Here is a 26548-nt window from a genome sequence, read left to right on the forward strand (position 1 = left end):
ACTATTTTTATTTATTTGTTGAAAAGAAGAACATGTGTTGATACGCACATAAATAACAATTATGTTGTTAAGTTCTTGGAAAAGAATATGTGTGAGATGCACAAAACAAGAGTCACTGTCTTCATTTCTCTTAGAATATGTGTTTATTTTGCCATCATCTTGAAAAAAGAAAAATATGTTTGCATGCATGAAAGAGTGGTTGCTATGGGCTTGGTCCTTTCAGAAAGAAATATGTTTTTGCATGAAATATTTAGTTAGATTCCTTTGGAAAGAAATATGTGTTCTGCATGCAAGAAGAATAGTTATCATGTTAATTTCTTTTGGAAAAAACTAGTTACATGCAAAAAAATAATGACTATTATGTTAACTTTGTTTTGGAATAGAGCACGTGTTTTTCATGTACAATATGTACCATGAATAACTTTCCTTTGGAAAAGATGATATTAGAAAAAACATGCAATTGCATGTACAAGAATATCATATATTATGTTAGTTTCTTTGGGAAAAGGAGATGCATTCTCATTCATAAGAATAATATTTATTGTATTAGTTATTTTGGAAATGAGTACATAATTGTATATAAAAGAAATAGATGAGGAGCTAGTTTTTTTTAAATAAAGTTTATATAATTGTATGCATTAAGTATGACACTCGTTTTCCTTTTCTAAAGGAGTATTTGTTTATAAGCCCTAATATGAGGGTTGTTGGGTTATGATGAAACATTGTTATGAATTTGCATGCGCATTCGCATGCACAAGAAAATTATCTACATATTAACTTTCCTTTGGGAAGATTATGCATTTACATACAAGATTATGTTAGCATTATTTTGGAAAGGTTATGCATTTACATACAAGATTATGTTAGCTTCGTTTTGAAAAAACATTATGTATCTGCATGAAGGAATACCAGCTATCATGAAAAGTTTATTTATTCGCATGAAAAACCATAGCTCATGTGTTAGTTTTCCTTTAAATGGAGAAGGACAGTTTTAGTGGCTTTCTTCACAAAATAATGTGGATTTATGTGTGAAGGAAATAATAGTTAAATTGGTTTTTATCTACAGACATGATTGATAGTTATATGTTTTTAATGCATGTAAAGTGATGTTAAAGAAGACATGTCAAAATATTTTGTTTAAGCACATGAGTAGATGTTGAAACATCACTAATAAAGATTGACTATTGGTGGATTAATACTTTATCTAATCATGATATCAAAGTTTGTTGACTAAAACGATGCGAGAGAATGATGGTGACCTATTCAAATGATATATTATGTTTAACATGGTGGTAGATAAATAATTAATGACCCACGTAGATTAAGGAATTCCATTTGCAGGATGATCCACTGATGGAAACAACCATGCCACAAAGACGTAGAGATTAAAGATTTGTGAGTAAATGATATCATGATTATTTTAATATCTTCTAGTTGGTTATGTTGTATTTAAGATGATATTTCTTTGTAATATTTTATGAAAATGGTCAAGGGATGAGCTCCCTTTCAATCCATTGAGTGAGGGTACACTCTCACAAGCATTTAATAAAAATTAAATGTTTGTTGGTTTTCACCCTACGAGGTTTCCAGGGTATATTGTTGTTCAATGATGTGATTTCCTATTGTGTCATTATTGATTTTGGCTTTTTGCATGACATTTTGTTTATATTGTCAAACATGTGTTTAACTAACTAAGTTAAATGAATCATAGAATTGATGCAAGGTTAAAATAGGTTCTCTATCTTAATGTGCAATAATAGTGGATTTTATGCTATGTAATTTATTATTCTTTTACTAAAAATTACTCAAATTAATGATGAAGATCTTATCTAATGGTCAATTAAGGTAAATGGAATAGTAATTTAGAAATTTACACGCTAGTAATTCCGTAAAAAAATTCTAACTCTATGCATTTGATGTTACATATAAGGTTTTCGTCCATTTATTGCACTGAGAGAGGCTCTACATCCCATTATGGAAGAGATGTTGTCAAGTAACCTTACATTTAAAAATAGTAAAATAATACTTTTAATTAACAAATTAAAAATAACAATAACAAAAGAAATTAATGTTAGCCATAATTAAAATGCTTCAATTTTCCTCTTAATTTTAAATAATTTCTATAGAGATATAAAGTAACTGAAATTAAAAAAATAATTTACCTTTCAAAATGAGGAAGAAATGTAATTAAAAAAATTAAAAAATTACTTTTTAGTACCCCGAAGAAATGTAATTTCTTCACTACTTAATAAGAAAATAATAGGAAATAGTATTATTGATATTACATGATGTGTAATTCATTCTACATTCAATTTACATGTGATATTTAAAATAAAAACATATTAATAACAAAAAAGTATTTTATTGTCAACCATAAGTAAAAAATATCAATTTCCATATTAAATAACATAATTGTATATAAAGTAATTGTTTATATCTACTTTATAGAGAAAAATAAAGTAATTTAAATTATAAATTATAAATTATAAATTATAAATATCAAAGAAAAATTTAATGTGGGTTATGAATAAACTGTTTCAATAACTTACTAAAAAACTAAATATTTGAATAGCCACTTTGAGTAAAATATTTTACATGAAACAATAAAACATATAAAGAGAGAGAAAGATTTAGAGAATTATTATTCCATTAATATATTCTTTCTAATTCAATGTATGAGGGAGATTTCTATTTCTTTCAATATTTAACTATTTTAACATTTTAATAGGAAGTTAAAGATTTTAACATAGAACAATAAAACATATATAAAGAGAGAAAGATTGAGAGAATTATTATTCCATTAATAGTTGTTTTCTAATTCAATGTTTGACGGAGATTTCTAATTCTTTCAATGTTTAACCATTTTAACATTTTAATAGGAAGATTGTGAATTATAAATAAAATGTTTCAATGTCAACTATAACTATATATATATATATATATATATATATATATATATATATATATATATATATATATATATATATTGATTGTACCAGTCTAGATCCATCTTAACTTCAAGGGTCGAGATGTATCAAATCTTTTTTTATTCTAAAAGATGTTTGCATCTCAAGATATTTGATCCCTCTCTAGGTTTGGTAGATCCAAAATTAAAATAGATCTAGACTAATACAATATCAAATATAAATCTTTCCAATATAATTTTGTTATTCTTTATGTAAAATTAGTGATTTGAAAAATTGCATATTTAAATTAAATATAATTATTTTTATTAATTAAAATTTATAATTTGTAATTAATAAAAATAAATTTTAAATTATTCATATATACAAAACTTTATATAAATTAATTTTCTATTGTTATAAATGAGTATAAATTTATTTTAAAACTAGATTTAACAAATATAAATTTATTCTAAACTTAGATTTAAGAAACACCAAAGGAATCAAATTCTTTAGAATCTATATATATATAATAATTAAAAAATATAAATAAGAATTAAAAAATACATTTTTTAAATTTTATCTAGCTTATTAAATGTTATGTGTTAATTCATATATATTAAATGATAAAAGAATTACACTATTGAAAATTAATCCTTCAATATTGATAAATAGCTTTAGTTTTTTTTTTACATATTGTCATATATACAAATTATTAATAATTATTATTATTATTATTATTATAATTGGTTCAAGGATTAATTTGTATATTCTTGGTGAAAGTGTTCTGAGGCTCGGTGAAAAAGTTAAACACGTACTCTATATATACTTCGGTGAAAGAGTTCTGAGGCTCAGTGAAAGAGTTAAAAACATACTCTATATATTCTTGGCATATATTCCTACTCTATATATTCTTCGCATATATTCTTCGGTGAAAGTGTTCTGAGGCTCGGTGAAAAAGTTAAACACGTACTCTATATATTCTTCGGTGAAAGTGTTCTGAGGCTCGGTGAAAGAGTTAAAAACATACTCTATATATTCTTGGCATATATTCTTACTCTATATATTCTTACCTTGATATAAGGATTTAGAACAAAGTAATATATTCGCATATATTCTTAAGTGAAAGTGTTCTGAGGCTCGGTGAAAAAGTTAAACACGTACTCTATATATACTTCGGTGAAAGAGTTCTGAGGCTCGGTGAAAGAGTTAAAAACATACTCTATATATTCTTGGCATATATTCTTACTCTATATATTCTTCGCATATATTCTTCGGTGAAAGTGTTCTGAGGCTCGGTGAAAAAGTTAAACACGTACTCTATATATACTTTGGTGAAAGAGTTCTGAGGCTCGGTGAAAGAGTTAAAAACATACTCTATATATTCTTGGCATATATTCTTACTCTATATATTCTTCGCATATATTCTTCGGTGAAAGTGTTCTGAGGCTCGGTGAAAGAGTTAAAAACATACTCTATATATTCTTGGCATATATTCTTACTCTATATATTCCTCGCATATATTCTTCGGTGAAAGTGTTCTGAGGCTCGGTGAAAGAGTTAAAAACATACTCTATATATTCTTGGCATATATTCTTACTCTATATATTCTTCACATATATTCTTCGGTGAAAGAGTTCTGAGGTTCGGTGAAAGAGTTAAAAACATACTCTTTATATTCTTCGGTGAAAGTGTTCTGAGGCTTGGTGAAAGAGTCTGCGGGTTGCGGTGGGCACGGGCGATCTGCAGTCAGTTACCAAAGATTACCAAGGGCAGACGGGCGATCTGCAGTCAGGTTTTCTGATATCAGGTGCACACATTCCTTATCTTTTTCTTTTTCTAATACATATTTGCTCATATAATTTCAAGTATGAATATTTCACCACAGTTACCAAAGATTACCAAGGGAAGACCTAGCACAGTTGCTCTACAAGGCCTTTATGAGTATATAGAGTCTTTAGAGAAACGTAGAGAAGAAATAGAAGCCAAGCTACAAAAAGAGTTAGAAGCCATGCTGGAAAATAAATTTGCATCTCTTGAAGACACGATCCAAAACCAAATAGAAAATAAAATAGAACTACTAGAGAATAAAATGGAGGCAATGGAGACTAGACTGCAGGTTATAGAAAAACATAACCAAGATACTAACCAACCATCCCAGCAAGGAGATCCTGATACTTTAGAGAGTATTAAAATGAAAGACATGATTAAAGAACTAGAAGAAAAAGTTAATAGCCGCCTCACCCTAAATAATGTGGTAGATAAGTTAGATATCAAACCAATTAAAGATGAAATGAAAAAATTAATAGAATTAGACCATGAACGTAACAAAAGGGCCTTAAACCTTATAATATTCGGTTTAAAAGAGGAAGTAGATGAGGATACTTTAGCCTTATCCCAGACAGAACTACATAATAGATTACAAATTGAAACATTGTGTCTCACAGAAGCAACAAGGTTGGGGAAATTAACTGAGAATAAAGGAAGACTAATCCGCATAAAGGTGAGCTCCACTGCTCATAAGCACGACATACTTAGTAAAACCTCAAGTCTAAAAGGAACGGGAATATTCATAAATGAAGATCTCATTCCAAAAGACCAAGCAGAATTAAGAAAGGAGGTTCAAAAGGTAAAAGAAGCTAGAAAGGAAGGAAAATGGGCAATAATCAGAAATAGAAAAGCCTTTATTCGAGATAAAAACCAAAAAGATAGTAATCAATAGAAATTAAACATGCTCCGGATCCTTTCTTGGAATTGTCGGGGCTTCCCATGGAACAAAGGCCCCAAGCTAAGTTGGATTTCAAATGATGTTGATATTATTTTGCTTGTTGAAACTTGGGAGCACGAAGAATCTAAGGTCCCTAACATAGATGGCTTTACGCTATGGTCTACCTGGAACAAGCGATCCTCCTGTAGAGGCATTGGGGGAATAGCTTGTTACATTAAGAAGAACATCTCCCCCCATGTTAGGATTTATAAAAATGACCCTTACAACCAATATAGTTGGATAGAGATCAAAGACATTAATAATAAAAAGTCCTACATAGCAATATGTTATTTTCCCCCCATTAATTCTAACTTCTATAAGAAGAAGAATCTAGATAAAACTAACCCTTACAATGGTTTAGAGAATGATATTTCTAGCCTAAGGAATGACGGTAATATCCTTTTAATAAGTGACTTTAATGCTCGAACTTCAAACAACCAAGCTATTATTCTAAGCAATCATTCCAACCCTAATCCTCTTTGGTTAGACGAAGACCCTACTCTGGCTAGCAGGTACAAAAGGAACTCTGAAGATCTCGGGGAAAATTTGTTTGGGTCAGAGCTAGTCAAGCTCTGTAGTGCTCAGGATCTCATAATTTGCAACGGTCTAAAGAAGTGGCCCAATTCTAGCAAGATGACCTGCATCCATGGACTTGGTAGCAGCGTGGTAGACTACGTTATTTCTGATCTCCCATTATACAACAAAATAATAAATTTTGACATCTTAAACGACCACAAACCTGACTCTGATCATAGGCCTTTACTTATAACTCTCAATTTTGTCATGCATAGAGTTCCCATAGAAAATAATACTTATAGCCAAAAGAACTTAATATTTGATAGAAATAAAAATGATCTCTTTCTAAATGAATTAAAAACTAATTTGCTTCCTTTATCTAATATAGACAACATAGAAGACCTCTATCATAATTTTACTACAACCCTCTCATATTCTATTAACAAGTTCTCAATTGAAGTTTCAAATAATAAAAGAAATAGCAAAACCAATCCATGGTATGACAAAGATTGTAAAAGTGAAAGGAGAGCAATTAAGGAAGCTGTTGATGAATCTCTTAAAATGGACAAGATAAAAATATACAAAGCCCTAACTAAAAGGAAAAAGAGGCAGTACATTCGCCAAAGATAGGAGAATCTCTTACACCTCTCTAAGGTAGCTCCTAAGAAATTTTGGAGGCAGATTCTAACTAGGAAGACTAAGGATAATAATAAAATTGCTCTTCACGATTCGAATTCCTATCTTAAAAAGCTTTATGAATCTCCAAATGTCATGGATAATTTGGAAACCCTTCTCACAATGAAAGAAGTTTTCTCTTTAGAAGACATTAAGTTTGGGGTTAATCGCCTCGCTAATGGGAAAGCTAAGGACATTGAAGGTTACCAAGCGGAAATCTTAAAAATTGGAAGTCCTGTCCTCATCCCCCACATCCACAAGCTTTTCAATCAAGCAGTCAAGCAAGGGTTCCCTAAACCTTGGATTGAGAGCCTCATTATCCCTATTTTTAAAAGTGGGGATACAAATAACCCCTCTAATTATCAAACAATTATGATCAGCCCTCTCTTAGCCAAGTTATATGGTAGTATTTTGGAAAAGACGTTAAGCATATGGCTTGAAAGTGAAGGTAAGCGGGCTAAAGGCCAAGCAGGTTTTAGAAGGCATCACTCAACAACAGACCACCTTGTTACGCTTAGGATCATTGCGGAGGAATGTCATAATGATAAATCCAATTTATTTTGTTGCTTTGTGGACTTTAGAAAGGCTTTCGATACGGTTCCTAGATACAACCTTTGGAATAGATTAGAAGAGCTAAAGGTTCCTCTCGAGTTGAGAGCTGCCGCTATAAGGTTATACGAGAATGTAATTGCCAAGCTAAAGAGCAATGAAGGGTGGTCGAAAGATATTAAGTGTAACATCGGAGTTAAACAAGGTTGCCCCCTCTCCCCTACCCTATTTGGCATTTACATCGATAAGCTCGAAGGCTATTTAGAGGAAGCAGGATGTGATGACACGATCTTAGCTGGGATAGTCGTCATCCTTCTTCTTTATGCTGACGATATTGTTCTTTTGGCAAGGTGCCCATCTGATCTTAATAAGCAACTCAGGCTTCTTAAGGATTTCTGCTCTACCATGGGTATGACTATTAACATTGACAAAACAAAAGTTATGATTATCAAATCCAAGAAGGACACTTACACTAATTTTATGTATGACAATAATAACTTGGAGGAAGTGTATTCTTACAAGTACCTAGGAATTGATATTCATCACAAGCTCAACTGGAACCATAGCATTGAGAAAAGGATTAATGCGGGGTGGAAAACTTACTTTGGTCTTGAAAATAATTGTAAAATAGCAAACCTTGTAATGTGGGATAAAAAGAAGTTCCTCTTTGAAACTTCAGTCACTCATGTTATCTTATATGTCTGTGAGGTTTTGGGTTGCAGCATCTCCAGAGAATCATGGAGAAAGATTGAGCAAATCCAGAAGCGTTTTATAACTTATAACCTGAAAATTAAAAGTAATACACCCTATCCTATTCTCCTTATAGAAGCAAGTCTTTCCCCTATTGAGAGCCTAGCTATGCTTAGGTTTCTGTTGTACAAGCACAAAATCAGTAACATAGACGATCATAGACTTCCTAAGCTAGCTTTAAATTCTAGCCAAAACCACCTAAGGCTCAATCGAGGGTGGCATAAAGACACAAGGGCCTGGTTAAACTATTGGGAGATCAACAAAAATGATGCTTTGCAAAACATAAATAACATTAAAGATATTGTTACTTCTAAGTTCAAAGAAAAAATGTGGTGTGAGAAAGACTTAGCGGCTAAAAGAAAATTAAGTTATTATAAGAAGGTCATCAACCCCACCCTAGAAGATCAAAAGTATCTCTCTATTTTAACTTGCTCAAAAAAGAAAATTAATATAGCAAAGATTAGAACGAATTCTCATGAGCTCCATAGTGAAACAGGTCATTGGGCAGTTCCTAAAACGCCATGGACGGAAAGGATCTGCCATATATGTGAAAATAGGAACATCAAGGATGAAAACCACTTCCTCTTAGAGTACCCTACGTATAACCACATTAGATCTCAGTTTCACAATCTTTGTTACAATACTGACCTTCCTAGCCTTTTACAATGTCAAAATTATAGTGAGCTCGGGAGGCTTCTCTCCAAGCTTTTTGAGCATAGGAATAAAATCTTAAATCAAAATAGATAATTTGTTTCTTTAGGTCCGATAGACCATTATTTGGTCTCAGGGAACGTTAACCATCATCATCATCATCATAATAATAATAAAAATAATCATAATAATAAATAAATAATATTAAGTGTCCTTTAATTAATAAAGGAAATGGCTTTTTTCAAAGCATTTTTCTTACTTAATTTTAAATGTTCAAATATTTTTAAAAAAATGTGAATTTAAATTATTTAATCTATATTTGAGTATCTTACTCGTTTTTATCAAAAAAAAAAAAAAAAAAAAAAAAAAAAAACCTATTTTTTTTAAAATCACTTTACGAGTTAAAAATTCCGTACTTCATAATATTTTGATCTAATTTTTTTAGTTTTGAAGTAACCAATATAATTTATCATCAAGACATCGTCTATTTAAATTTTGAAAATAATATTTTTAATAAATTTATAAATACTATATTATTATTATTAAAAAAAAAAAAAAAAAAAACCAAACCTATTGCAAATTATATAAAAAAAAAAAAAATTGAATTCAAATTGCTAACGAAATTAATTAAGTATTCTATCATTTTGAAAAGAAAAGTAACTACATACATGAATTTTTAACCTCACAGGTTGATAACATGTTTCACGAATTCAATATTAATCAATTCAATTCAAATTGCTAACGAAATTGATTAAATATCCTATCATTTTGAGAAGCAAATTTTAAATATTCAATTTGCTTGCGATAGTAATTAAATATTCTATCATACAAAGGGTTCCTTATTAGTTAATACATGTTATTTTATTTAAATATAATTTAAGTAAATTAAAAATAATAAAGATATAAAAAATTTATCACAAAAATAAAATAATTAATAAAATAATGTATTATTGATTCTTATCATGAAAAAGTGTAATATGCAATGTTGTTGCTTAGTATATCTCTTTTATGCAAAAAGTAATCGATAGCAATTATTGAATACTTGAACAAATTCATAAATCTAATAATGAAACATATTTGAATACGATCAATAGAAGTAACAAAAGTAATTAATAGACTAAATAACCTTAGACAAAATAAGGAAGAGATCTTTATGTAAATAATGTATATATATGATATAAATAAAATAAATATATTTTTTTAAACTAATTATTTTAAAATAATATTTATTGAACTTTAAATTTATACTTATCCTAATTTGGCGACAAATAAATAATTTATGGTAAAATTTCTATGTCGAAAAAATCAAATTAATATGAAGTATCATGTGTCGTTTAAATTGTGTAGAAAAATATTCCTATATAATAAAATTCTAATATAAAAAAATTGCAATGTCTAGTATATTAAAATAAAAAAATAGTTACACCAAGACTTAAGTGTGAGTGCAAAAGATTCCTAAAAAATAATTTTTATTTTATATTTTTAAGTTATGATTAAAATTGTGAAGACAAAAGAGAAAATTTATTTATTGTAGTGTTGACTTCAATTTATTTTTTATAGTATATCATGATTTAAAATTGAATAGTGAAAATAAATAATATAGGTAAGGCTTATTGAGGAAAATTGTTGTACCAAGTCCGTGCAATAATAAAAAATAGAAAAAAAAAAATTGAAGAAAATCACAGGGGGGAAATCACACAGTGTTGTTGGTTTTTGTTTTTTAAATCAGCCAGTTTCCATGGTTAGTAAAACCCCAAAATGTAATGACAATTGTTCTTTTTTTTTAAAGTAAATTTGGAAAAAAAAATAGATAATTAATTTACGAGGACACTTGATGATTAGGGATTTTTTTTTTAGACAATTTTTATTCTAAAATTTTGATTTTAAACCACTTAAAATTAGTCATCCACAAATCAAAAATCAAAAATTTAAATTTTAAAAATTCAAAAAATAATTTTCAATATCTAAAAAATTATGTTTATATTTAATTTTACCAAAACTTTAATAAATTTTGGAAATAGTTTCTAAAAATTAGGAAATTAATTGGCCATTGGTCTTGGATAGACAATGATCAGGTGTTTTGTTAAGGCACTCCTTGATGTGAAGTCATCGGTTCAGACAATAATCAAGTGTTTTGTTAAGGCACTCTTTAATGTGAAGTCATTGGTTCAATTCCCTACCCTGACCTGGGTGATATATTGGACATGATGAAGATGTAATCCGACCAAGCTTACAAAAAAACTAGATTGTTTTAAAAAATTCAAAGCATTTTGACCCAAACTGATTACAATATAGTTTGGGTATAAAAATTAAGAAATATGATTAACTAATATTGTTTATATTAATATATATACCTTTTAATATATATGTTTATTATATATATATATATATATATATATAAGTTAACTTAAATTCAAAATATGGTGAAAAAATTATAATTCATCAAAATGGAAACAATAGAAAAAAGGGGAAAAAATAGTTGAATGAAAAGGAAATAAAACTAAAAACAAAAAATTAGTAACTAATATATATATATATATATATATATATATATATATATATATATATATATATATATATATATATATATATATATATATATATATAATAAGTTAACTTAAATTCAAAATATCGTGAAAAAACTATAATTCATCAAAATGGAAACAATAGAAAAAAGGGGAAAAAATAGTTGAATGAAAATGAAATAAAACTAAAAACAAAAAATTAGTAACTAATAGAATGGAAGTTACTAAATAGTCCATAATAATACCTAAACCAGTCACCTTACAAATAAATAAATTTAAATAATAATAATAAATAATAAAAATTGAATTTTCTATGTTAAAATGTGGATAAACGCATAAATTTTTGTCAAAGACAAACTAATAGGTAGTCAAAGGCAAAATTGAATATGTAATACCATGCCTCCAGCAAGTATAATAAATATTTGACTTGCAATTTTATTATTTTTATGTAAAATTGGTATTTTGTAATAGGTTTTCGTTCATTAATACAATATCAAATATAAATTTTTTACTTGTAATTTTATTATTATTATTTTTATGTAAAATTGGTTATTTGTAAAAGGTTTTCATTCATTAATACAATATCAAATATAAATCTTTGGCTCGTAATTTTATTATTAATATTAATATTTAAAATTAGTTATTTGTAAAAGTTTTTTGTTCATTAATAAATATCAAATATAAATATTTTTATTGTTATAATGTAAAATTGGTGATTTGTAAAAGGTTTTCGTTCATTAATACAATATCAAATATAAATCTTTCAATTATATTTTTTTTATTACCAGCTTAAATCCATTTAACACTATCTACCATGCACCCAGAGGCATCAAATCCCTCAAGGTGCAAACCTTCTTTTTTGAGTGTAGAGCCTGACAAAAGGTTTGCACCTCCAGGGATTTGATTCTTCTTTGTGCATGATAGATCCAGTGATATATTGATCTAAGTTGGTTCTAGTTGAGGGCAACAATGTAACATTTTTAGATTATCATTATTATGTATATGTTTGAGATTAACTTCAAAATTCACATTATGTTTTCTTTCCTTGGCATGACCATATCATTTTCTGCTTTAATTTAGTCTGTGTTGCTTGTCTTGAATGGTTTATATGTATGTGTTTGGATGCTTTGAGTGGTTTGTGTGATTGGATTTGGATGATAATGTTTGTGAATGTTATAGTTGTTGTGTTATATTTTTATAAGTCTATGTAATTGTCTATTAGTAATTAGCAGGTGATGAAGAAGGGAGATAATATTGTCAATAGTTTGTAGGAGGATTGATATTGCGCATCTATTTCATTTAATTTTAGGTATCACAAATTATCATAACTAATTAATTCTTAATAGTGTCCCTTAGGTATTACTAAATATATCTTGAAGAGGTTTTTTAATAATTTATTGTGCCAAGATTACTCTTTAAATAATTTGTTTATTTGTTATTGTTTGAATAATTTATTTCCTTCAAGAATATTTTGATTTGTTTTGAATGTTTATAAATATATATTTTCCTCTTATATATATCTTGAATACATTGTTGTACACAATTTTCTCTTAGTAATTTTGAATATATCTAACTTTGAATATATTTTCAATATATGTAATTATCTATTGGTAATTAGTTGGTTATGAAGAAGGGAGACGATCTTTTCAAGGATTAATTTGCACTTTATGGGAGGATTGACTTTATACATCTATTTCATTTTAATTCTAGGTATCACAACTTTTGATAACAAATTCATTCTTAATAGTGTCCTTCTAGGTATTACTAAATATATCATGAAAAATAAATTTTTTAATAATCTACAATCTCAAGATTAATAACATCTAATGCATCTAATGCAAGCGATCAAATAGGATTAGAAAACAGCATCTACACTAAACTAAATGCATCTAATGTAATCAATCAAATGGGATTATAAATCAACATCTACATTGAAATAAATGCATTTAGTGCAAGAAATCAAATGGGATTAGAAATCAACATCTACACTGAAATCAATACATCTAGTGTAAGCAATCAAATAGAATTAGAAATCAATGTCTACACTAAAATCAATGTGTCTAGTGCAAGCAATCAAACTTAATTAGAAATAAACATCTACACTCGAATCAATGTATCCAGTACAAGAATTCAAATAGGATTAGAATCTACAATGAAATCAATGCATCTGGTGTAATAAATATTCTTCCTTCTATCCCCTTCCATCCAATCTTGGAAAATATTTTTAATAATTTACAACCTCAAAATGAATGACAATTAATCCATCTACTGTAAGCGATCAAATAAGATAAGAAAGAAACATATACAATGAAATAAATTCATCTAATGCAAGAAATCAAATAAGATTATAAATCAACATCTACACTGAAATCAATGCATCTAGTGCAAGCAATCAAATATAATTATAAATCAAAATCTACATTAAAATCAATGCATCTAGTGCAAGCAATCAAATATGATTATAAATCACCCTCTACACTGAGATCAATCCATTTATAAAACGTAATCAAATAGTATTATAAATCAACATCTACATTGAAATCAATTCATCTAGTGAAAGAAATAAAATATAATTAGAAATCAACATCTACACTGAAATCAATGCATCTAGTGTAAACAATAAAATAGGACTATAAATTATCTACACTGAAATCAATGGATCTAGTAAAATAAATCTTATTCCCTCTCTCCCCACTCTATCTATATCTATATATTTTTCCATCGCTCATTCTTTGTCTCTCTATCTCACCCCCCCAAACACACACGCTATCTCTCTCTCTCTCTCTCCATATCTCTATCTCTCTGTCCCTCCCTCCCTTTCTCTGACTCAATCTTCTTCCCTCTCCCTACCTCCCATCTATATCTCTATCTCCTTCTGTCACTCCTTTGTCTTTCTATATCACCCCTAAAACATACACACTCTTTCTCTATATCTATGTATCCTTACCTCCCTCTTCCTCTCCCTCTCCCTCTCTCTTCCCCTCTTGTCCCTCTATCCCCATTCTATCTCTCCTCCCTCCTCCTCTCCTCTCTCCCTCTCTCTCTTATCTACCTTAGCACTCCCTTGCTCTATCCACCTTTCTCTCTCTATGTATTTCTTCTTATCTCACTCTCTCTACCTTTAACTCCATCTCTCTCCCTTTCTCTCTCACCCCCCTACCTCCCCCTGCCCCCTCTTTTCGCCCTCCAACTCTGTCACTATCTCCCTCCCTTTGTCCTTGTATTCCCTCTTCCTTCCATATCTCCTTCTTTGTCTCTCTATCTCACCCCAAAACATACACACTCTCTCTCCATCTCTCTCTTGTCACTCACTCTCTCTCTTCACTTTTCTCTCTCTATATCTTTCTTCTTAACTCCCTCTCTCTCTCTCTCCACTTTTCTCACTCTATGTCTTCCTTCTTCACTCTCTCTCCCCCTCCAACTCCATATATTTGTCTCACCCTCTCCCTCCCTCCCTTTCTCCTCCTCCCTCTCGCCCTTTCTCCCCCCTCCATCTTTGTGTCTCTCTTTCTTTCTCTTACCATTCTCTCCCGCTCTCACTTCTCTCTTTATCTCTTTATTAATTCTTCCTCTCCTTTCTCCTTCATTTCATCTCCATCTCTCCCTTGTCACTCCCTTTGTCTCTCCACCTCTATCACTCCATGTCTTTGTTCTTCCCTCCATATATATCTAGAGTAAATGTGTATCATGATATATTACAATATAAAAAATAGAATATTATATTAATCAAAAGCTATTAAACTTATTAATATTAATATTAATATTAATCTTTTAATATCAATATTAGATTTATTGAGGTTTTTACATAGCATGATAAAAAAAATTATTATAAAACTAAATCAAATTAATATTTTCAAATATTGAAAATTTATGTGGAAATATTTATGTCTTTAAATATTTTAATATATCCATACGATATTTTTTTCTTTTAAAGGTTCATTTTACAAATATTTAATTAAAAGAAATATTAAAAGATTTTGTAGCAGAATTTTGGATTCTTTGTGTTGAATTAATTGTTTTCCTTTGATTTAATAAATGGTGTATTTGTTTTAGGTAAGAGTGAAGATGTTTAAAATTTTATCTAATTTGGAATTTTATTGTGGTAAAAAATTCCATAAAAGTGAAAGTATGATCCATTCAACTTCACCTATATGATACAGGAACTATTAAATTCATGAGATAATTTATTATCCATTCAAATTATATATAATAATACATATTTATATTTTAATAATTAATGTTAGTCCATTAATAAGATTAAAAATTTATATATAATCTAAAGATTCAAGCTATATATAATTTAAGCTAATGTTTTCGTTGACATTAGCTAAAATTATTTTTATTATTTTTTTAGGACGTGACATACTTACACATCGGGGTCATACTGGGCTATAGAATGCACCTTGGTGCAATTATGTAAAATTGGTGATTGGTAAAAGGGAATATGCAAGTTTAAATTAAAATTCATAATTTAAAAAATATTTTTTTTATTAATTTAAATTATAAAATTTTTAATTAATTGCATCGAGAGACCCTCTATATTAATTTAAATTAACAAATAAAAATAATAAAAGAAAAAGAAATTAATGTTGGTCATAATTAAGATACTTCAATTTTCGCCTTAAGTTTATATAACTTTATATAAATATATAAAGTAACCGAAAGTAATAAAAAAATACTTTTTAGTACGAGGAAGAAATGTAATTTCTTCACTACTTAATATGAAGATGATAGGAAATAGTATTATTGATTTTATATGATGTGTAATTCATTCTATGATGAATTTACATGTGATATTTAAAACAAAAATATATTAACAACAAAAAATATTTTACTCAACTATAAGTAAAATATTTCAATGTCCATATTAAATAACATAATTTTATATTTACTTTCGATGACAGGAAATACTATTATTGATATTATATGATGTGTAATTCATTCGACGGTCAGTTTACATGTGATATACTATAAAATATTTCAATATACAGGTTGAGTAAAAGATTTTAACATGAAACATATATAGAGAGAGTAAGCTTGAGAGAATCCTTATTCGATTAATAGTTTCTTTCTAATTCAATGTATGAGAGATATTTGTAATCCATTCAATGTTTAATATATATTTGATATGCAATATTTTTAGAAAATATTAATAATAAAAAAATTAAATGTATACATACAGGAAAAAAATTATGAGGGGCATGATTTAATATTTTAATGTGGAGAACGTAAATTGTAAATAAACTATTTCAATATCAAGTAGATATATTATACCACCTAGATCCATCTTAAATCTGGTAAAAATAAGTTTTAAATCATATTTCAAATATTATAATTAATTAATTATAAAACAAGATTTTTAACTATTATAAATGAGTATAAATTTATTTTAAACCTACATTTATGAAACATAAAAAATAATCAAATTATTTAACTTATAATTTTTTGGTCTCACACACACATATAAACATTTTATCCCTCTTATTTCACCTTCTGTGCTTGTTCATACCTATAAAATTCTTTAAGTTATAAATGTTTTGTCATTTAATTTCATGTAAGTGTTAATTCATATATATATATATATATATATACACACACACTAGCATTTGCACCTTATGTTGCAAAGGAAACGTCGTAAGGCATAGAGTGGAGAAGAATAGCGACATGTGAATGGACATTGTTGAAAGCAAGGGTGGATGATAATGAGTTACAATTGCAATAGTTAGTTATGTGTATTCTGAAAATGGATATTTTGTTATGGTCAACCTAATGCATTCATTAATTAGATGACAACGAAAAAGTTTCGGGCCCAGGCTAAACCAACACGAATCTTTTCTACAAGACTGAAATTGCCTAAATGATTCCTCAATCAATGGAAATAACCATTTCCCTCCTCTGATACCTAAAATACATTGTAGGAGACCGATTTTTCAAGTAACTTAATATAACTAGCAATTGCCCCAAAAGGTGCAAAGAGAAGCCGATAGAAATGTTAAATTGAAAGAATTGTATTTTGGTTCAAAATAATAAATATTATAATAATTCAATCACTCAAACTAAACCTAGTCAATAAATTGCCTAAAATAAAATAAATCCTTAATCAAAATTATACAAATTATTATTCTTTGTTTCTCTCAATTGTTTATATAATAAAATCCAATCAATTATTCAAAATTGAGCACATCAGGCAGGTCAGTCCGCTTTGCCCACAATAAAACTCACTGGGCATTCAGACCCATAGGTTGAGATTGAGCCCCTGCTTTGCCCACAATAGAACTCACTGGGCTTTCAGAACCATAGGTTGAGATTGAGCCCCAGCCTGTTGCTGTTGGTTTTGCTGGTAATTCAAAGGTCTTCTGAATAACATGATGTGTGGCTCAGGACGATGAATGGCATAGTGCACCCATCCATGAGACTGCTAAACTCCAATGGCTCGCCATTCGTTCTGGACCAAAAAGAATATCAATTTGGTTAAAATTATTAATATGTTTATAATAATAAAAATAAAAAATAAAACAAACAAACAGATTATCACATTAAAAATGGCATTTGAAAACAAATTAGGTGTTGATTACCACATTGGGAAGTTGGAAAAACAAATGCATTTGCATTAAAAATAGCATTTGAGAACAAAAATGCGGTGCTTACCTCATTGAGAAGTCGGTTCTTGGGAAGCAATTTGGCAGTTTCCGGAGGGAGAACCACATGTCTGGAGATGACACATAACGCCCAATCATCAAAATAATCCATTTGGGTGAAATAAAACCCTAATTACATATATTCAACTCACCACCTAGACAGCCATCAATCAAGCATACCCACACTAAAAGGTAGAACTATAAATATCTCAAAGAAACTTTGATATGCATCTGATTGTAACTGACCAAAAGCAGTTATTGGGCATTTATTTAATATATGTCCAAACTTCCAGGAAATGATTTTCAATGTAAGAACAACATGGACACATCGCCTCCTTCTCTGCATTTATTTAATTACCTGGCATTCTAAATGATGTGTGGCTCAGGACGATGAATGGCATAGTGCACCCAGCCACAAGACTGTTGAACTCCAATGGCTCGCCATTCGTTCTGGACCAAAAATAATATCAATTTGGTTAAAATTATTAATATGTTTATAATAATAAAAATAAAAAATAAAACAAACAAACAGATTATCGCATTAAAAATGGCATTTGAAAACAAATTAGGTGCTGATTACCACATTGGGAAGTTGGAAAAACATATGCATTTGCATTAAAAATGGCATTTGAAAACAAATTAGGTGCTGATTACCACATTGGGAAGTTGGCAAAACATATGCATTTGCATTAAAAATAGCATTTGAGAACAAAAATGCAGTGCTTACTTCATTGAGAAGTCAGTTCTTGGGAAGCAATTTGGTAGTTTCCGAAGGGAGAACCACATGTCTGGAGATGACACATAATGCCCAATCATCAAAATAATCCATTTGGGTGAAATAAAACCCTAATTACAGATATTCAACTCACCACCTAGACAGCCAGCAATCAAGCATACCCACACTCAAAGATAAAACTATAAATATCTCAAAGAAACTTTGATATGCATCTGATTGTAACTGACCAAAAGCAGTTATCGGGCATTTATTTAATATATGTCCAAACTTCCAGGAAATTATTTGCAATGTAAGAACAACGTGGACACATCGTCTCCTTCTCTGCATTTATTTAATTACCTGGCATTCTAACTTTAAAGGGACCTACATAAATTCATGGAAAACCTTCAATCTAGACATCAATAGGTTGTCTTGGGTGGAGGGCCATGATGACAGAGAATTTCGAATACATCTTATAAGGAGATTTTGAAGTTAACAGATATGATTGCAGGATTGGAACGATCGTCGATCCTTTAGCTCGACAAAAGAAAATTTCTTAATAAATTCCAGATATCATGGGCAACGATTCCTTCAATTTTATTAAGATATTTGACATTACATCCTTTTATATACTGACTGTGAGGTTCTTATTTTCACTTGACAGAAATCAAGCAGGTCTAAAAACAAAGGCTTGTCCAACAAAGAATGAAAAGCTCAAAATTGGATGCAGGGTCTGCCCCTGGCTTAAGGCCTATTCTACGACTAAGAATACATGTTAATTCATGACAGGCATCACTAACACGGTTTGATAGTGTTGATTACTAAGAATACGTCTATTCCATAGAAAAAGATAGAAAGTAAGTACATGACCAAGCCTCTGTATGTGTGCAACATAACCTAACCCCATCATATAAATCCACACATAAAAAGTATTACAATATTTGAAGAATGCACCTAACCCCATATAAACTAGGTATCTGAGAGATGAAACTATCATTTTGCCCAAATCGTAGAAGATGAACGATATCACCAACATCAGAGGAATCTCTAACAGATTACTGAAAGTCCACCATCCAGCCAAAAAGCAAAACAAATATTTTATTTAACAAAAAAAATAGTTCAAGCTCTGAGTTACAAACCTATATTCATAAGTATCATTAGTGTATTTCTCTGAGTACTGAATTTGAGGCATCCTGGTGTATTTCTCATTTTTACAAGGTTGTTGCAGAGCCCCATTTTTCTGGGCATTAATTCTTGATGCATAGATGTCTGTAAAATGTTGACTAACAGAATGGATTTTGTAGCTAATAGACACTTTGTTCTTGGCTCTGTAGTTAAATCATACCAGGTTAATACCGAGACATGGTCAAGGAATGTTTCTTTTTTTCAATATGGAAGCCTGCAAGAAAGCTTAATGGAGAAAGAACCTAATCTGTATAAACCACAGGCTGCCAAATTCACAAAGAGATTTCCCCTTTTGCTAACCAATCAAACCAACAGGAGTTCCTTCATCCAAGACATTGTATTTCTTCCTGAGGAAGTCCTCTTCTTAGTACGCCTGTCTTCTACAAACTCCAATCTGACATCCCACAAATCATCCCCCAGCGGTTCATTCTCGTAACAAATCCATACACCAGTGAATGCCATCGAGTATTTACAATTTGGATATTCTACCCAACCACGAGCTGCAGTCAGATGCCAGGCTTCTCCACCTGCTACCCACTGGTCTGCAACATCAGTTGCCCTAGTGGACACAGCTAATTATAGGTCAGATTTACCAGAGATCATCACAGCAAAATTGGGTTACTTCGATCATTCCAAACCCATCAAATGGGATTATATGGTATATGAGAGCTTGGCCATAGAGAGGGATATTGTTGTATTTGCCAAAGGGATTAACAATAGACAAGGACTCAACATTGAAACCAAATATCTACGCTGCATATTCAACAATACCATTGAAACTATGGTCACACTCTCTGCACAAGAAGTCTTTAGATGCGAGCATCCCAATGAATCAGTTCGTTATCAGCTCATTGCCTCCAAAATCACTCTTCGAATCCATGGGAAATCAATTCCTTCCGTCGCTTATTATGAAATCCCGCCATCTCATCATTCAAGCAAAAGTAGTACTCAAGATAATGCACAGAAAATGAAACTACTCTATGCCGTCACCATGGTGTTCAACGTTGCAAAATACATAAGAGAATGGGTTATCTACCATTCTCATCTGGGTGTGGAACACTTCTTTCTGTATGATAACAACAGTGAAGACGATCTGGCAGAAACTGTTGAAGGGTTACTGCCAGAAAATTACAAGGTAAGCAGGCATCCATGGCCATGGGCCAAGACACAGGAATCTGGATTCTCACACTGTGCTCTCATGGCCAAACAGAAGTGTCAATGTATGATGTACACTGACGTTGACGAGTTTGTATTTTCTCCTTCGTGGCTAAAGCAACTCAAGGCCAATGCCAAGGGTACCCATTAAAGAAAACTACATCAAAAGTAACTCTGAGGCGATTAGTAATAAATCTTAGTAAACCAGGGGCTGCATTGACAGGGCAAATTACATCGTCTGCTTCTCTGCATTTATTTAATTACCTGGCATTCTAAATGATGTGTGGCTCAGGACGATGAATGGCATAGTGCACCCATCCACGAGACTGTTGAACTCTAATGGCTCGCCATTCGTTCTGGACCAAAAATAATATCAATTTGGTTAAAATTATTAATATGTTTATAATAATAAAAATAAAAAATAAAACAAACAAACAGATTATCGCATTAAAAATGGCATTTGAAAACAAATTAGGTGCTAATTACCACATTGGGAAGTTGGCAAAACAGATGCATTTGCATTAAAAATAGCATTTGAGAACAAAAATGCGGTGCTTACTTCATTGAGAAGTCAGTTCTTGGGAAGCAATCTGGTAGTTTCCGAAGGGAGAACCACATGTCTAGAGATGACACATAATGCCCAATCATCAAAATAATCCATTTGGGTGAAATAAAACCCTAATTACAGATATTCAACTCACCACCTAGACAGCCAGCAATCAAGCATACCCACACTCAAAGATAAAACTATAAATATCTCAAAGAAACTTTGATATGCATTATCTCAAAGAAACTTTGATATGCATCTGATTGTAACTGACCAAAAGTAGTTATCGGGCATTTATTTAATATATGTCCAAACTTCCAGGAAATTATTTGCAATGTAAGAACAACGTGGACACATTGTCTCCTTCTCTGCATTTATTTAATTATCTGGCATTCTAACTTTAAAGGGACCTACATAAATTCATGGAAATCCTTCAATCTAGACATCAATAGGTTGGGTGGAGGGCCATGATGACAGAGAATTTCGAATACATCTTATAAGGAAATTTTGAAGTTAACAGATATGATTGCAGGATTGGAACGATCGTCGATCCTTTAGCTCGGCAAAAGAAAATTTCTTAATAAATTCCAGATATCATGGGAAACGATTCCTTCAATTTTATTAAGATATTTGACATTACATACTTTTATATACTAACTGAGAGGTTCTTATTTTCACTTGACAGAAATCAAGCAGGTCTAAAAACAAAGGCTTGTCCAACAAAGAATGAAAAGCTCAAAATTGGATGCAGGGTCTGCCCCTGGCTTAAGGCCTACTCTACGACTAAGAATACATGTTAATTCATGACAGGCATCACTAACACGGTTTGATAGTGTTGATTATTAAGCATATGTCTATTCCATAGAAAAAGACAGAAAGTGAGTACATGACCAAGCCTCTGTATGTGCGCAACATAACCTAACCCCATCATATAAATCCACACATGAAAAGTATTACAATATTTGAAGAATGCACCTAACCCCATATAAACTAGGTATCTGAGAGATGAAACTATCATTTTGCCCAAATCGTAGAAGACGAACGATATCACCAACATCAGAGGAATCTCTAACAGATTACTGAAAGTCCACCATCTAGCCAAAAATCAAAACAAATATTTTATTTAACAAAAAAAATAGCTCAAGCTCTGAGTTACAAACCTGTATTCATAAGTATCATCAGTGTATTTCTCTGAGTACTAAATTTTAGGCATCCTGGTGTATTTGTCATTTTTACAAGGTTGTTGCAAAGCCCCATTTTTCTGGGCATTAATTCTTGATGCATAGATGTTTGTAAAATGTTGAATAGCAGAATGGATTTTGTAGCTAATAGATACTTTGTTCTTGGCTCTGCAGTTAAATCATACTGGGTTAATACCGAGACATGGTCAAGGAATGTTTCTTTTTTTCAATATGGAAGCCTGCAAGAAAGCTTAATGGAGAAAGAACCCAATCTGTATAAACCACAGGCTGCAAAAGTCACAAAGAGCTTTCCCCTATTGCTAACCAATCAAACCAACAGGAGTTCCTTCATCCAAGACATTGTATTTCTTCCTGAGGAAGTCCTCTTCTTAGTACGCCTGTCTTCTGCAAACTCCAATCTGATATCCCACAAATCATCCCCCAGCGGTTCATTCTCGCAACAAATCCATACACCAGTGAATTCCATCAATTATTTAAAATTTGGATATTCTACCCAACCACGAGCTGCAGTCAGATGCCAGGCTCCTCCACCTGCTACCCACTGGTCTGCAACATCAATTGCCCTAGTGGACACAGCTAATTATAGCTCAGATTTACAAGAGATCATCACAGCAAAATTGGGTTACTTTGATCATTCCAGACCCATCAAATAGGATTATATGGTATATGAGAGCTTGGCCACAGAGAGAGATATTGTTGTATTTTCCAAAGGGATTAACAATAGACAAGGACTCAACATTGAAACCAAATATCTACGCGGCATATTCAACGATACCATTGAAACTATGGTTTGATAGTGTTGATTATTAATCATACGTCTATTCCATAGAAAAAGAAAGAAAGAGAGTACATGACCAAGCCTCTGTATGTGCGCAACATAACCTAACCCCATCATATAAATCCACACATGAAAAGTATTACAATATTTGAAGAATGCACCTAACCCCATATAAACTACGTATCTGAGAGATGAAACTATCATTTTGCCCAAATCGTAGAAGACGAACGATGTCACCAACATCAGAGGAATCTCTAACAGATTACTGAAAGTCCACCATCTAGCCAAATATCAAAACAAATATTTTATTTAACAAAAAAAATAGCGCAAGCTCTGAGTTACAAACCTGTATTCATAAGTATCATCAGTGTATTTCTCTTAGTACTGAATTTGAGGCATCCTGGTGTATTTCTGATTTTTACAAGGTTGTTGCAGAGCCCCATTTTTCTGGGCATTAATTCTTGATGCATAGATGTCTGTAAAAGGTTGAATAGCAGAATGGATTTTGTAGCTAATAGATACTTTGTTCTTGGCTCTACAGTTAAATCATACTGGGTTAATACCGAGACATGGTCAAGGAATGTTTCTTTTTTTCAATATGGAAGCCTGCAAGAAAGCTTAATGGAGAAAGAACCCAATCTGTATAAACCACAGGTTGCAAAATTCACAAAGAGCTTTCCCCTGTTGCTAACCAATCAAACCAACAGGAGTTCCTTCATCCAAGACATTGTATTTCTTCTCGAAGAAGTCCTCTTCTTAGTATGCCTGTCTTCTACAAACTCCAACCTGATACCCCACAAATCATCCCCCAGCTGTTCATTCTCGCAACAAATCCATACACCAATGAATGCCATCGAGTATTTACAATTTGGATATTCTACCCAACCACGAGCTACAGTCACATGCCAAGCTCCTCCACCTGCTACCCACTGGTCTGCAACATCAGTTGCCCTAGTGGACACAGCTAATTATAGCTTAGATTTACCAGAGATCATCACAGCAAAATTGGGATACTTTGATCATTCCAGACCCATCAAATAGGATTATATGGTATATGAGAGCTTGGCTACAGAGAGGGATATTGTTGTATTTTCCAAATGGATTAACAATAAACAAGGACTCAACATTGAAACCAAATATCTACGCTGCATATTCAACAATATCATTGAAACTTTGGTTTGATAGTGTTGATTATTAAGCATACGTCTATTCCATAGAAAAAGACAAAAAGTGAGTACATGACCAAGCCTCTGTATGTGCGCAACATAACCTAACCCCATCATATAAATCCACACATGAAAAGTATTACAATATTTGAAGAATGTACCTAACCCTATATAAACTAGGTATCTGAGATATGAAACTATCATTTTGCCCAAATCGTAGAAGACGAACGATATCACCAACATCAGAGGAATCTCTAACAGATTATTGAAATTCCACCATCCAGCCAAAAAGCAAAACAAATATTTTATTTAACAAAAAAATAGCGCAAGCTCTGAGTTACAAACCTGTATTCATAAGTATCATCAGTGTATTTCTCTGAGTACTGAATTTGAGGCATCCTGGTGTATTTCTCATTTTTACAAGGTTGTTGCAGAGCCCCATTTTTCTGGGCATTAATTCTTGATGCATAGATGTCTGTAAAATGTTGAATCACAGAATGGATTTTATAGCTAATAGATACTTTGTTCTTGGCTTTGTAGTTAAATCATACCGGGTTAATACCGAGACATGGTCAAGGAATGTTTCTTTTTTTCAATATGGAAGCCTGCAAGAAAGCTTAATGGAGAAAGAACCCAATCTGTATAAACCATAGGCTGCGAAATTCACAAAGAGCTTTCCCCTGTTGCTAACCAATCAAACCAACAGGAGTTCCTTCATCCAAGACATTGTATTTCTTCCTGAGGAAGTCCTCTTCTTAGTACGCCTGTCTTCTGCAAACTCCAATCTAATATCCCACAAATCATCCCCCAGCTGTTCATTCTCATAACAAATCCATACACCAGTGAATGCCATCGAGTATTTACAATTTGGATATTCTACCCAACCACAAGCTGCAGTCAGATGCCAAGCTCCTCCACCTGCTACCCACTGGTCTGCAACATCAGTTGCCCTAGTGGACACAGCTGATTATAGCTCAGATTTACCAGAGATCATCACAGCGAAATTGGGTTACTTTGATCATTCCAGACCCATCAAATGGGATTATATGGTATATGAGAGCTTGGCCACAGAGAGGGATATTGTTGTATTTTCCAAAGGGATTAACAGTAGACAAGGACTCAACATTGAAACCAAATATCTACGCTGCATATTCAACAATACCATTGAAAGTATGGTCACACTCTCTGCACAAGAAGTCTTTAGATGTGAGCATTCCAATGAATTAGTTCGTTATCAGCTCATTGCCTCTGAAATCACTCTTCGAATCCATGGGAAATAAATTCCTTCCGTTGCTTATTATGAAATCCCGCCATCTCATCATTCAAACAAAAGTAGTACTCAAGATAATGCAAAGAAAATGAAACTACTCTGTGCCTGCACCATGTTGTTCAACGTTGCAAAATACATAAGAGAATGGGTTATCTACCATTCTCATCTGGGTGTGGAACACTTCTTTCTGTATGATAACAACAGTGAAGACGATCTGGCAGAAACTGTTGAAGGGTTACTGTCAGAAAATTACAAGGTAAGCAGGCATTCATGGCCATGGGCAAAGACACAGGAATCTGGATTCTCACACTGTGCTCTCATGGCTAAACAGAAGTGTCAATGGATGATGTACACTAATGTTGACGAGTTTGTATTTTCTCCTTCGTGGCTAAAGCAACTCAAGGCCAATGCCAATATTGGGTACCCATTAAAGAATACTGCATCAAAAGCAGCTCTGAGGTGATTAGTAATAAATCTTAGTAAACCGGGGGCTGCATTGACAGGGCAAATTTCTTTGAGATGCAGAACCTCCGGGAGCACCCGCAGAGAGGGGTTA

The 26548-nt window shown here is 31.4% G+C and overlaps 1 pseudogene; it reads right to left on the reverse strand.

The window, feature by feature from the left end:
- Positions 1 to 17613: 17613 nt before the first annotated feature.
- Positions 17614 to 25120, reverse strand: LOC149175770 (cyclin-dependent kinases regulatory subunit 1-like; annotated as a pseudogene).
- Between the last annotated feature and the right edge of the window lie 1428 nt (positions 25121 to 26548).

The sequence above is a fragment of the Pinus tabuliformis genome, chromosome 4_1 (genome assembly GCF_031772625.1).
Source record: "Pinus tabuliformis cultivar Carrire ecotype Pingquan chromosome 4_1, CPIR1, whole genome shotgun sequence".
Lineage (NCBI taxonomy): Eukaryota > Viridiplantae > Streptophyta > Pinopsida > Pinales > Pinaceae > Pinus > Pinus tabuliformis.